This window comes from Ambystoma mexicanum, chromosome 6p, assembly GCF_040938575.1.
Source record: "Ambystoma mexicanum isolate Mex_15411 chromosome 6p, UKY_AmexF1_1, whole genome shotgun sequence".
NCBI classification, from domain to species: domain Eukaryota; kingdom Metazoa; phylum Chordata; class Amphibia; order Caudata; family Ambystomatidae; genus Ambystoma; species Ambystoma mexicanum.
In genome coordinates, this window is record NC_090935.1 from 296,499,843 (window position 1) to 296,511,955 (window position 12,113).

Consider the following 12,113-nt stretch of genomic DNA (forward strand, 5'->3'; position numbering starts at 1 on the left):
AAATTTTATATCTCAGGGGCAAACGGGATTCAGGAAGGGGATGGGAACCCAATTGAATGACATGCCACTTAAGTGTATTCAGTGTCAGGCTTGCTCAAAGGGGGGGCAACACAGTGTGTGCTGTATCCATTGACCTTGCAGCTGCATTCGACACCGTGGACCGGTCGTTTCTGTGGTGAAAGTTGCAGAAATGGGGTATTCCTCCAGGTCTTCTGAGATTGATAGTTGCTCTCAATGGCCACTCCACTATACAAATTAGCCTAAACCAGCAAGGCATTCTGTCCCGCCCAATAGAAACTCATAAAGGCGTAGGGCAGGGGTGTGTTCTCGTCCCCTGCCTCTACAATCTGTATATGGCAGGCTTACTTCAATTTCTGCAGCCCGTGGCCTTAGCAACTCCTAAAATATCTATTTGAAGTCCTTTAGGGACTGGTTATGTAGACATCCATCTAATCTTCGATCGATCTCCAACGTGTTTTGAATGCCAATTAATTCTCCATAAACCCTGCAAAGACAAAGGTTATGCAACTTTCAAACACCCTGAAACAAGTTCCATTCAGGTGGCATGTTCAAGCAGAGTTGGTGGAGAAGATCGACACCTTTCTTTACCTTGGCTTTATCATCAATTCTAAATCTTCTCCTACTCTGATTCGCTCTTGGCTGTACACTGAGACCGCTAAATTAGCAAACCAACAACACAGGATGGACTCTAAATTTGGCAAATTCTCTTTATTGCCCTGTCAGTGATTTTAGGGCAAGATTATCCCTAAATTATTCCATGGGATTGAAATATATGATCCAGCCCTGATAGATTATCGGCCTCTTTTGCAAGCCATGATTTGGAAGAGTCCTCTGTCTCCCATCCTCCACGCTGCATTCAATAATTCGTTATGAATTGGGTAGTGTTGAATTGAATGGTAGAGCTTTTTGGGATTATTTATCATTCTATATGGAGAAGCATGTGAGTTTAGAGGACGCCAAGAATTGTCCAAAATAAAGGGGCTCATTCTATTGCTATTGGCAAAGATGGTGTGCACTGTGTTAGATTTTACGGGTAATCTTGACAAAGTTAAGATGGCTCTATTTGTAACAGATTGGGCTAACACGGTGGTGGAATTTCACGCATACTCCTCCCTAGGACACTTAAAAGAATATCATAGGCTCCATACCTATCGATTTACTCTAGTAAAGTTATTCAATCCACCTTTTTGATATTCCGTTTAAATCTGACACGGACTAATGAAACACTGTTTAGATATGGTCTGGTTACTGAAAAAAAATGAAGATCCTGATTCTGAACAGTGGGAAAGAGACATATCAAATAAAGGAAAGAGAAAATATAGCTCAGGGAATCCTGGAGAGGGCGTTCTTTCCCAAAGTGAAGGAAATTAAGTTAGCTGACAAAACTGAGAAGTGGAGCATAGGTTTCGGAGAGTCAGATGAAGCTTCCCAAACTACATCTAAGGCGGTACCACCAAAAGCCCTGGGAGATAAAACTGAGATTATTCCAGACTTGACATTCGCCCAAAGGAACAACCCCTTGCTAGCAGAGGCTTTCCTTCCTGTGATATCTAAAAAGGAGGGCAGGCAGAAAGGGTGACAATTCTTTTTTGGCTAATACCACCTCTATACAGTATAGATTACTGTATAGAGGTGGTATTAGCCCTGATGGACCTCCCAGATCTCAGATATTGGTACCCAAAAGCCACAATAGAATTTTAGTAGAGATTGCTCACTCTCATTTAACAGATGGTCACTTAAGAACAGCCAAGACACAGCCACAAATAATAAGCCATTTCTATTGGGCCAGAATCTATGTTGATGTAGAAAAGTCTGTGTTTGCGTGTGCCCTGTGTCAAAAGACTAGCTTCCAAATGCCCCCTCCAGCTCCACTACAGCCTTTACCTATCATTGATGTGCCCATTTCCCATATGTGCATGGACATAGTTGGACCACTTGATCCATCTAAATTGGGTAATTGTTATTTATTGGTAATTGTGGATTATGCCACCAGATACCACAAAGTCTTCCTATTACACAATAATACGTCCCAATAAATCCTAACACACCTGACCCCACTTTTTTCAAAAGTTAGTATCCCAAAGGAGATCCTAATGGATCAAGGGACTGCCTTCATTAGTCGGTTAATGGCAGAGGTGAAGGAAATCCTACATATAAAAACTCTCAGGACTTCCATTTATCAACTGCAAACTGATAGATTAGTAGAACGGTTCTATAAAACCCTGAAACATGTCATCAGGAAATTGATTGAAGCTGACAGCAAAAACTGGGATATCATGATACCTTGGGCCCTTTTTGTCATCTGAAAAACGCCACAATTCTCTACAGGATTTTCACCATTTGAACTATTCTGTGGTAGAGAGCCGAGGGATGTTCTTGACATGTTAAGGGAGACTTGGGAGGAATGGGAGAAAGCCATCCTGTCCCTGTCCCAAACGCCCACCTGGTTAAAGCTCAAGAAAACCAAAAGACCTCTCATGACAAGAGAGCTTTGCTCAGGTATTTTTCCTTTGGGCAAAAAGTTATTGTTCTCCTTTCAACATCTGAGTGTAAGATGTTGTCCAAATGGCACGGTCCTTATGAGGTCATTGATCAAACAGGGGCATATTATTATCAAATCTCCCAACTAGATAGGTGAAGTTAGACCTATATCTACCACATAAACCTCCTTAAGGAGTGGAGAAAGGATCCTGTGGAGACCACTACAGTGGCATTAACCAGTCTATTAGTAAAAGAATCAGAGAAAAATACCTTGATTCCTTCCCACCTACCAGAGACTCGGAAACAAGCCCTACTAGAGTTATTAGAACAGTTTCCACATGTCTTTAAATCTGAGCCAGAAATAGTAAAAGGGGTTGTTCACTACATCTGTACAACCCCAGGGAAGGTGGTCCATTTAAAACCCTATCAAATCACAGAAGCAAGAAAAGGAGTAGTCAAAGAGGAAGTGGAGAATATGGTGAAATCGGATATTATTGAACCATCCTAGAGTCCTTGGTGCTCTCCGATAGTAATTGTTGCCAAGCCAGATCAGTCACGGAGGTTTTGTATTGACTTCAAATATATGAACATGGTATCCCAATTCTACAGTTATCCTATGCCAAGGATAGATGATCTGATTGATCAATTGGGGACCGCTGTTTTCCTATCCACGATTGATCTGATGAAAGGATAATGGCAAGTACCTGTTAATCCAGAGGACAAGGAGAAAGCATTCTTCTCCACCCATATTGGACTATTCCAGTTAAAAGTATTACCTTTTGGACTTCGGGAGCCCCAGCTACTTTTCAATGGTTGATAGACCAAGACCTTTGCCCTTCCTCCTCTTGCTGCAGAGCTCATATCGATGATATAATCATTCATAGTAGGACATGGGAAGAACACTTACACCACTTATACTTAGTTACCAGAGCCTGAAGGGAAGCTGGGCTCACAGAAAACCCCCAAATATGTCAGTTGGCACAATACGCAGTCAAGTATCTCTGATCTTTTATGGGTAATAGGCATGTTCAACCCCAAAGTGAAAAGGTGAAACCTCTCCAGGAAACTCCAGTGCCCAGATCCCAAAAAGATCTGAGAGGCTTTTTGGGACTAATGGGGCGTTATAGACGATTCATCCCCAGCTATTCCTTTATCACATCTTTCCTCACTGATAAACTTAAGAATGCAGGGCCCCAAAAGATGAAGTGGAGTGATGAAGACCAAAACTATTTTGATAATCTAAAGAATATTCTGTGTAGCGAACCAGTGTTAAAGGTGGCAGATTTTAACAAAGAGTTCATTTTACAAACATATGCTTCATATGTCGGGTTGGGGGCTGTTCTTTCACAAGATCACAAGCTGACAGGAGGGAGACTCTGGCTCATAGAATCTTGTCCTCTTGGTACTGACCAATGGACCACTGTGCTGCTGGGTAGACCGTGGAGCCAACTTGCTCAAAGAAATGGTCAAGGAAAGAAGACTCCAGGAGCAGGTCTACCAAGAGTGCGCCACAAGAGGAAGAGTAGGGAAGACTTCCTGGAGTTCATGGGCACCGGAGAGCAGCATTCACACCGCTTGTATATGAAAAAGTGCACAGTAGGCAAACGGGAGCCGTGAGGGACGTGGAAGCGACAAAGCGAGGTGGTGAACCCTGGCAGAAGGAACAGGACACCACTACATGCTTACCATGGGAGAACCGAAGAATGCCACAGAGAACCGGTGAGTCCACAAGAGGGAAGCTCGACACTGGGGCACTTTGGCAACCCTACTGAAGGAAAATAAGAATACATGAAGCATATGAAATAGAATGTAAAACTCGATATTTCCAAAAGAGAAATAATGGAATGAATACAGGATATTGTAATGTTTGCAAGTGTGTCAAGTGAAGCACATGATAAAACCCTGGCAGGAGAGTATAACGGGTAGATTCCAAGTTTGCAAGTGTGTCAAGTGAAGCACATGCGGAAGTCCTGATATCAGGATACAACAGGTATAGCCAAAGACTGTTTTGAAATTTCATTAAAAGAGGAGAAGAATCCTGGCAAGGGAATACACCAGGTATCCTATGAAATTAAGTCTAAGAGCCAAGTTGTTTAACAATACAAAGAGGAAAACCTGGGGAAGGGAACAATCCACTGGAACTGTGAAAGTCATCCATTTGGGAACCTTTTGTATTAGAGTGACCTCCTTCCTTTTGAACTTTTTTCGAGGTCAAGACATTACCCTTTTCACCATAGAAATTATTTTTAGAATGTGAGGGCAAGATTATAACTTTGGGCACAGGACATTTTGCTTTAGACATCTTGTCATCGGACAGAAAATGAGTTTTGGTTTAGGTTGGTAAAATACCTCTTAGAGTAGGGACAGTGAGGCATTTTCCAACCACTTTTTGTTTGAAATAAAAAACTATAGCCAAAACATGAACTCTTTTGCCTGTCTCTCATTTTCAGTCCAAACAAAGAAAATATCATCTATGTACCATTTCCACTGTAGTATATTCGATCCATATGTATTACCTCTGTCGAAAACGTATTTCTTATTGAATGATTCTACATAAATATTAGTTATGTTAGGTGTCATGATGGCCTCCAAAGCTGTGCTGCCTATTTGATGAGAAAATTGATCTATGAACCTGAACTCATTTTCTTTTTGCACCATTTTTGTACACCATATAACAAAATCTTTTGACGCTTCTTCAGGTGGATTATTAATTGACTTCTCATTAACTTTTATAAGTGACTCACCTTGCAGCATTTTGATGCATAGAGATTCTATACCCATTGTGATTAAAACAGTGTCATTTTTGTGGCTAGCCATGCCTTCAACCATCCTGATCATATCAGTATTATCAGTCAACCAATCAATCCATGCATTTTATTTGCTCAACCAACAGTAGCTTTTACAAACAATAAAACATTCATAATAATTCATGAAAACAATAAATCAAGCAGACCATGAACTATTTTACAATCCAACCAGTTAACAATTTTCGGACTCACAACAATCAAGACAAGACCACACGAACAAGCACAACAAACAACTATGTATAACTCATTCAATCCAACCCCCTGACCAATGTACATTCACTATCATACACGAGACACTGGAAACCTAGCCGTACATTTCATTAAAGGACCCCCATAATCGTGGATAACGATCCTCTCTTCCCTGTTTTAAAAACATAACCCTTTCATAATTCGACAGAGTCTTTACATCCAGTAACCAGTCTTCCACCTTTGGTTTCTTTCTCGATTTCCAAACCGTAGTATCTGTTTCGTCGCCACCACCAAAACTCTATTAATCCAATCCACATTGTTTCTGGCCTCGAGTCCCCTGCCCCTATTTGATAATAAAATAGTAGAACAAATGGTAAGCGGAAGTTGTTCCCCTACTACAATGGCCAACCTATCCAGCACATCTGACCAAAAATCAGACACTCTCGAGCATGCCCACAACATATGCATTAAAGTACCCCCGCCACACCCACAACCCCAACAGGAATCATTTTCCAAAAGACCCAACTTCGCCATCCTAGACGGCGTCCAGTACAATCTATAAATGATCTGTTGTCTAATGTAACGTAACCCCAAATCCAATTTTGCTTGCACCCCTACACAAAGCAGATATTCCCATTCTCTTACAGGTATATCGACATTAAGCTCCTCAATCCATGCCTGGCGAAGCTTATCCCATGCTACCACCTCCCGATCTTCCGGTGGCATCAGCTTTATATATATGGAAACCGTACACTGGCAGGAGCGAACAACCTCACATACTTAGGGCCTCTCCACCATTGTATCATTCAGCATACCAGATCGTTCAATAAAAAGAGCCTTCAAAGACCTGTAACGTTCCCATTCCCTACCCCCAATCCCAAAAGAAGTCCTCAGTTGATCGAAGGGAATCATCCGATCATTGTGCCACACATCACGAATCTTGAGTATACCCTTATTAATCCAACTTTTCCAGCACAAAGATTTATTTGCCAATTGCAGTCCCATATTATGCCACAGAGAAGCATCATAATGCATCCAAACATCATCACCACTGTTGATCACAAAACTTGGTAATGCCTCCCTAGTAGCACATATAGATGGCAATTTCGCTCCCAACTTCGGCAATTTCGACATAGAGTAGAGATCACTTAGAGCATAAGGCGAAACCTGAAAATTCTCAATAATATGCCAAATAGGCACATAGCTGTTCGCATTGGAGAAATAAGAAGTTGATTTTTTCAAGATAAAATCAGTACAATATTTCCCCAAATTTGGGTATCCAAATCCCCCTTCTCTCACAGGACGCAGCAATATAAATTTAGGCACTTTAGGTCTATTTCCATCTCCCCAGAGGAAGGACTGAAAAACTTTATCAATAGAACCAAGGACTTTTTTTAGTGAATCTTAAAGGGATAGTCTGTATTATATATAGAATTTTTGGTAAAAGAACAATTTTTACCGCATTTACTCTAGCCCACAATCCAATGTCAACTGGCCCCACTTTAGTATGTCCCTTTTCACGTTTTCCAATACTTTAGACACATTGTACCCGATTTGATCTCTGACCAAATAAACACCCAGATATTTTATAACACCCACTTCCCAATGGCAATTCCACGAACCAAACACATCCTGTGGTTGTCTTACATCCAACCGAAAGGCTAGTGTTTTCCCCCAATTGATCTTGTGGCCAGATAACCGACCCACTTCATCAAACATGCTTTTAAGTTTATCGCACCCCTCTGCTGGATTGGATAAAACAATAGTCCTATCATCAGCATAACAAAGAACTTTTACCTCCTCATTCCCGAATTGAAGGCCACGAAGACTTGGTTCCTGTTTTAGGTATGCAATGAGCAGTTCCAGTTCCAAATTAAATAGATATGGAGACAATGGACATCCCTGTCTCGTCCCCCTATACAGGAAAAAAGAAGACATAGCACGATTCACCCAAACTTTTGCGTTAATGTGAGAGTTCAATGTTCGAATGGTATTAATGAACCCATCCCCATATCCCATCCTCTTAAGGGTATCATATAGGAAGGACCAGTTGACTCTATCGAAAGCTTTCTCAGCGTCCATGAAAATTAACAGGGTATCCCAAGTTTTATACTTTGGCAATCCCATAATATCAATCAATGTCCTGATGTGATCATATCCATATCTACCTCTCATCAATCCCACCTGGGAGCCGCTTATCAAATTACCAACACATGCATCTAATCTATTGGTCAATATTCTCGTAAAGATTTTTAGATCCACATTCAAAAGCGATACTGGCCTGTAATTTTCGCATTTTCTACAATCTTTCCCCGGTTTCGGTAAAACCACCACACAAGCTTCCCTCATCGAGGGGCACATGACCCCATCCCTCATAAAACCATTGTACAGATTGCATAAGAAGGACACCAAAACACCACTCAGCCCCTGATCAAATTCAGCGGGAAGACCATCCAAACCAAGTGACTTACCCCTATTAAGTTGTTTAACCGCTGTTAACACTTCATCCTCCGTAATAAGACTATCTACAACCTCTGCTTGATCTCCACTCAACCTGGGCAGAACAATTTTATCAAAAAATGTATCCATATCGCCCAGTGTTGGAGACTGCTCCTCTTCATACAAAGTAGTATAAAACCTCCTAAACTCTTCACATATTTCACTTTTTTTAACCGTAAATTCTCCATTAACACCTACCAACCTTTGAACAAAGGAATTCTCTGTGAGACCACAAAGTCTATTAGCTAGGAGCTTACCATTTTTGTCCCCTTGTTCCCAAAATGTTTGCCTCATAAAGAATACCCCCTTTTCATATTGAATGTCCATCACTTGCTTAACCTGCTCCCTCAGTCTTCCTATATCTACCTTGTCCTCAGGTCTGTGAAACATTGCATATTTTCTTTGAGCGGCATTCAGCCTATCTTCCAATTTATTAAGTTCTGCCATTCCCTTTTTCCTTATCCTGGACGTAATGTTAATGATTTCCCCCCTTATGGCCGCCTTATGACTGTCCGAAACCATAAAATACGAAGCTGAGTTAACATTTAGGTCAAAGAAGTTTCTTGTGAATTCTTCCAGGGACTCAATTACCCCTGGTACTTGTAAAATATAAGATTTCATCCGCCATTTAGCAAACCCTGAATCTTCCTGTCCCATAGATACTCGCATTGTCATCATTGAATGATCTGATATACCCCTTTCTTTTATATTTACAGAGTGAATTTTGTCATTCAACTTATCCGTGACTAGGAAATAATCAATTCTCGAGTCAGAATCATGTACAGGCGAATAAAAGGTGAACTCTCTATCATTAGGGTGCATGAACCTCCAAGCATCCACTAGGTTCAGATTATCTAAAACATCTCGAAACGTCTTACTAGAACTGTCAGCCATGTATCTGTTGCATGCTGCACGATCCATCCTTCCGCCAATGACACAATTAAAATCACCCCCTAGAATTATGAATTCACCAGTCATGTCCCTCCAAAGTGACAATACCTCATTAAAAAAAGAGGTCCCACCCGCACACGGACCATAAATAGAACCAATTGTGACAGATCTACCTTCATACTTAGTATCTACCAGAATAATTCTTTCCTCCCCATACATCACTACTTTATCCACCACCAAATTCAACCCTTTACGGAATAATATACCCACTCCTCTCGATTTACTACTGTAACAGTTTAAAAAATCCTTTGTGAACCATTTATTTTTAAGAAGGTGTGTCGACTCATCAAGCAAATGAGTTTCTTGGACTAGAGCAATGTCGACCCTTTCCCTTCTCAATCTGGTCAGCACCTCCTTCCTCTTTCGTGGGATGTTGAGGCCTTTAACATTCCAAGAACACACATTCAATTCAGCCATCATCAGTTCCCTCCTGCACCACGTTTAGCCAATTAACAATCCTATCCATAAGAGCCATCCAAGGGAGTTTAAATGAAAGAGTTGTAAGAGTGCCCACAAGTCAATAAACAATAGTAACAAACATGACAAATAGAAACACACACAAACACATAGAACACTTAAAAACCTATACCTTAAAATTAACCACACACCTAGCGCCACCGCCAGGTGATGCTGAATCACTATATGTACAACTATTCTTGCTTCCAGAATTACAATCACTCAAGAGCCTACACCTGAAGATACATCCCAAATATCTATTCCCACCCCAACCTACCAGTTTCATAAACCAGATGAATAACAAAGAAGTGTAGAACTCTCTAAAATACTAAACACAGAGAAAACATAAATTATATATAAATTATATAAATTATTCAAACACTTGCTATTGGATATGTGCTCCCCTAACTCCAGAAAACATCACCCCCAAACTACGAGGTAAGACGGGCAGCTCAATTTCCATATAAAGCATCAACAAAAGCACCGATACAGAGACAGCCCACATTCCCTCCATATCAGTGACCCCACAGCAGAGACCAAAGTCATCAAAAAGGTGAATAGACATGAAGTAATCCACCACAGCACCAAAAACAGTGCATGAGGAAGGAACCCGTATTTGCTGCACAACAGTCACGCCATTGACCTATGCTCATAGAGTTTTTTTTCTTTTTCTTTTTTTTTTAGAACAATAAATTTATCAATAGTGGAATTCCCAGGATGTGTCAGAAAATGAGGTCTTTTTAAAGCATCACAGAGTCACTTCCTTCTCCCCCCCACCCAAACCCAAGTCTAACCAAACCCAAATCCACACATATCTCAGAACCAGAGCAGTTGCATGAGAGGCCAGTGCCACCTTGGAGAAATCCATGGAGAGCCACCGTTGCCCAGATATAACAATAGGGTTGATATGCAGCAGTTCCCAGCTCCTCGCGCGCTGGCCGTAAAATAAAACACAAAATAGGCCAGTTAGACACATCAGCCCTCCAAATAAAAAGCCCCAGGCGGCTAAAAAACATGTCACCAAGTCAAAAGTCGTCCACAGCAGAGCGAAACGAAACACCACTTGACAGCATTGTACCCTCATTGATAGAACAATATACAGTGATCAAGAAGGCAGGTAACCATTGTCAAGAGAAAACCAATTGCAAAGATTTTTTTTAAACTGATATGTTATGTTATGTTATGTTATGTTATGTTAGGTATACTTCAAGAGAGCAGCATTCGCCTAAGGGCATCTTGGCACTAAACCATCAGGCACTAGCCAGAGCAGACATCTAAAACAAATGAGACTTCAACAATCGGAGGAAGGTTGGTTTTCAGTAGCCCGCAGCATGAACGGGAGGGAGTTTCAGGCCTTTGATGCAGCCACCGAGAAAACCCACCCTCCTACACGAGAGCGCTTCACACAAGGGACCCATACGGTGAACGATGACTGACAGTGGAGCACTCTAGAAGGAACATATGGGCACAACCTATCCTGGATATATTCAGCTCCCACTTTATAGAAGGCTCTATGGACAATGCATAAAGATTTAAATAAGATATGCTTGTCAATAGAAAGCCAGTGTAGCTGGTGAAGGCATGGGGACATATGCGAGTCCAAGGGAGGATTTAACACCACCCTAGCTGCCATATTTTGTAGCAGCTGAATCAACGTATTAGATATGCAGGTTGTGCTAGATACAAAGTGTTGCAATAGTCAGTACCACTCAAAACTAGAGAGGATACCGCTGGAGCATGAAAATGTGTAGGGATGTAAGGAAGAATCTTACGAAGAACGCAAAGCTTGAAATATCCAGTTTGGCAAACAGCAGCAACCTGATCTTTCATCAATAGGGAGGCTGAGATTTTTACGCCTAGATCTTTGACCACTGCTACTGGAGATGGACAAGGGCCAAGTGTGGATGGCCAGAAGTCAGTAATCCAAAAAAGAGAGGGACAGGGAGAGCCTAACACCAGAACCTTTTTCTACATGTTCAACTTTAGCCAGTTGTCAGCCATCCATCCTCCCACGGCCTCAAGGCAACCCCTCAGCCAGACAGCCATCTGAGATCGAGCCGCAGAATAATCTGTCTTTGTCAAAACAGATAGATTTCAGAGATCTAGGTCAGCGCATTTAGCATCAATATTGGTGCCTAAGTCCTGCAAAGAGAATCAATGCCACTTGCTCCTCTAAATACCCTGTTGTCTAACTTTAGAATGGGGGGTGTAAGAGACAGTCGAGAAGGGAACAATATGGTGGTCAGACCACATAACAGGGACCACAAGGAAGAAGGATATGATTGATTCAGATGCAAATATGAGGTCAAGGGTATTTCCCAACTGATGCATAGGTTCAATAATATGTTGAGCTAATCCTAAATCCAACATAGCACTCACAAATTAAGAGGTCAAAAGGTTTCCAGTTTTATTGATAGCAAGATTAAAATCACTGATGATGATTAGATTAGAATAGTTAATTTGCAATTCAGATGCAAAGGCAGGAAACTCCTTGCAAAAGCAGTGATCATAGCCAGGAAGGCGCTATACCGGTAAAACAGTCAACATAGTAGTGACAGAAACAGAGAAGCAAATTAAGAGTGCCTCTATTTTGAGATTATGCTCAATCGGAATAGTACTAATCCTAAACAGTGTTTTAAAAATGACAGCAACACCTCCACCAGGGTGGACGGATATGTGGTCGCAGCACAAAATATAATAGTTGGGCGG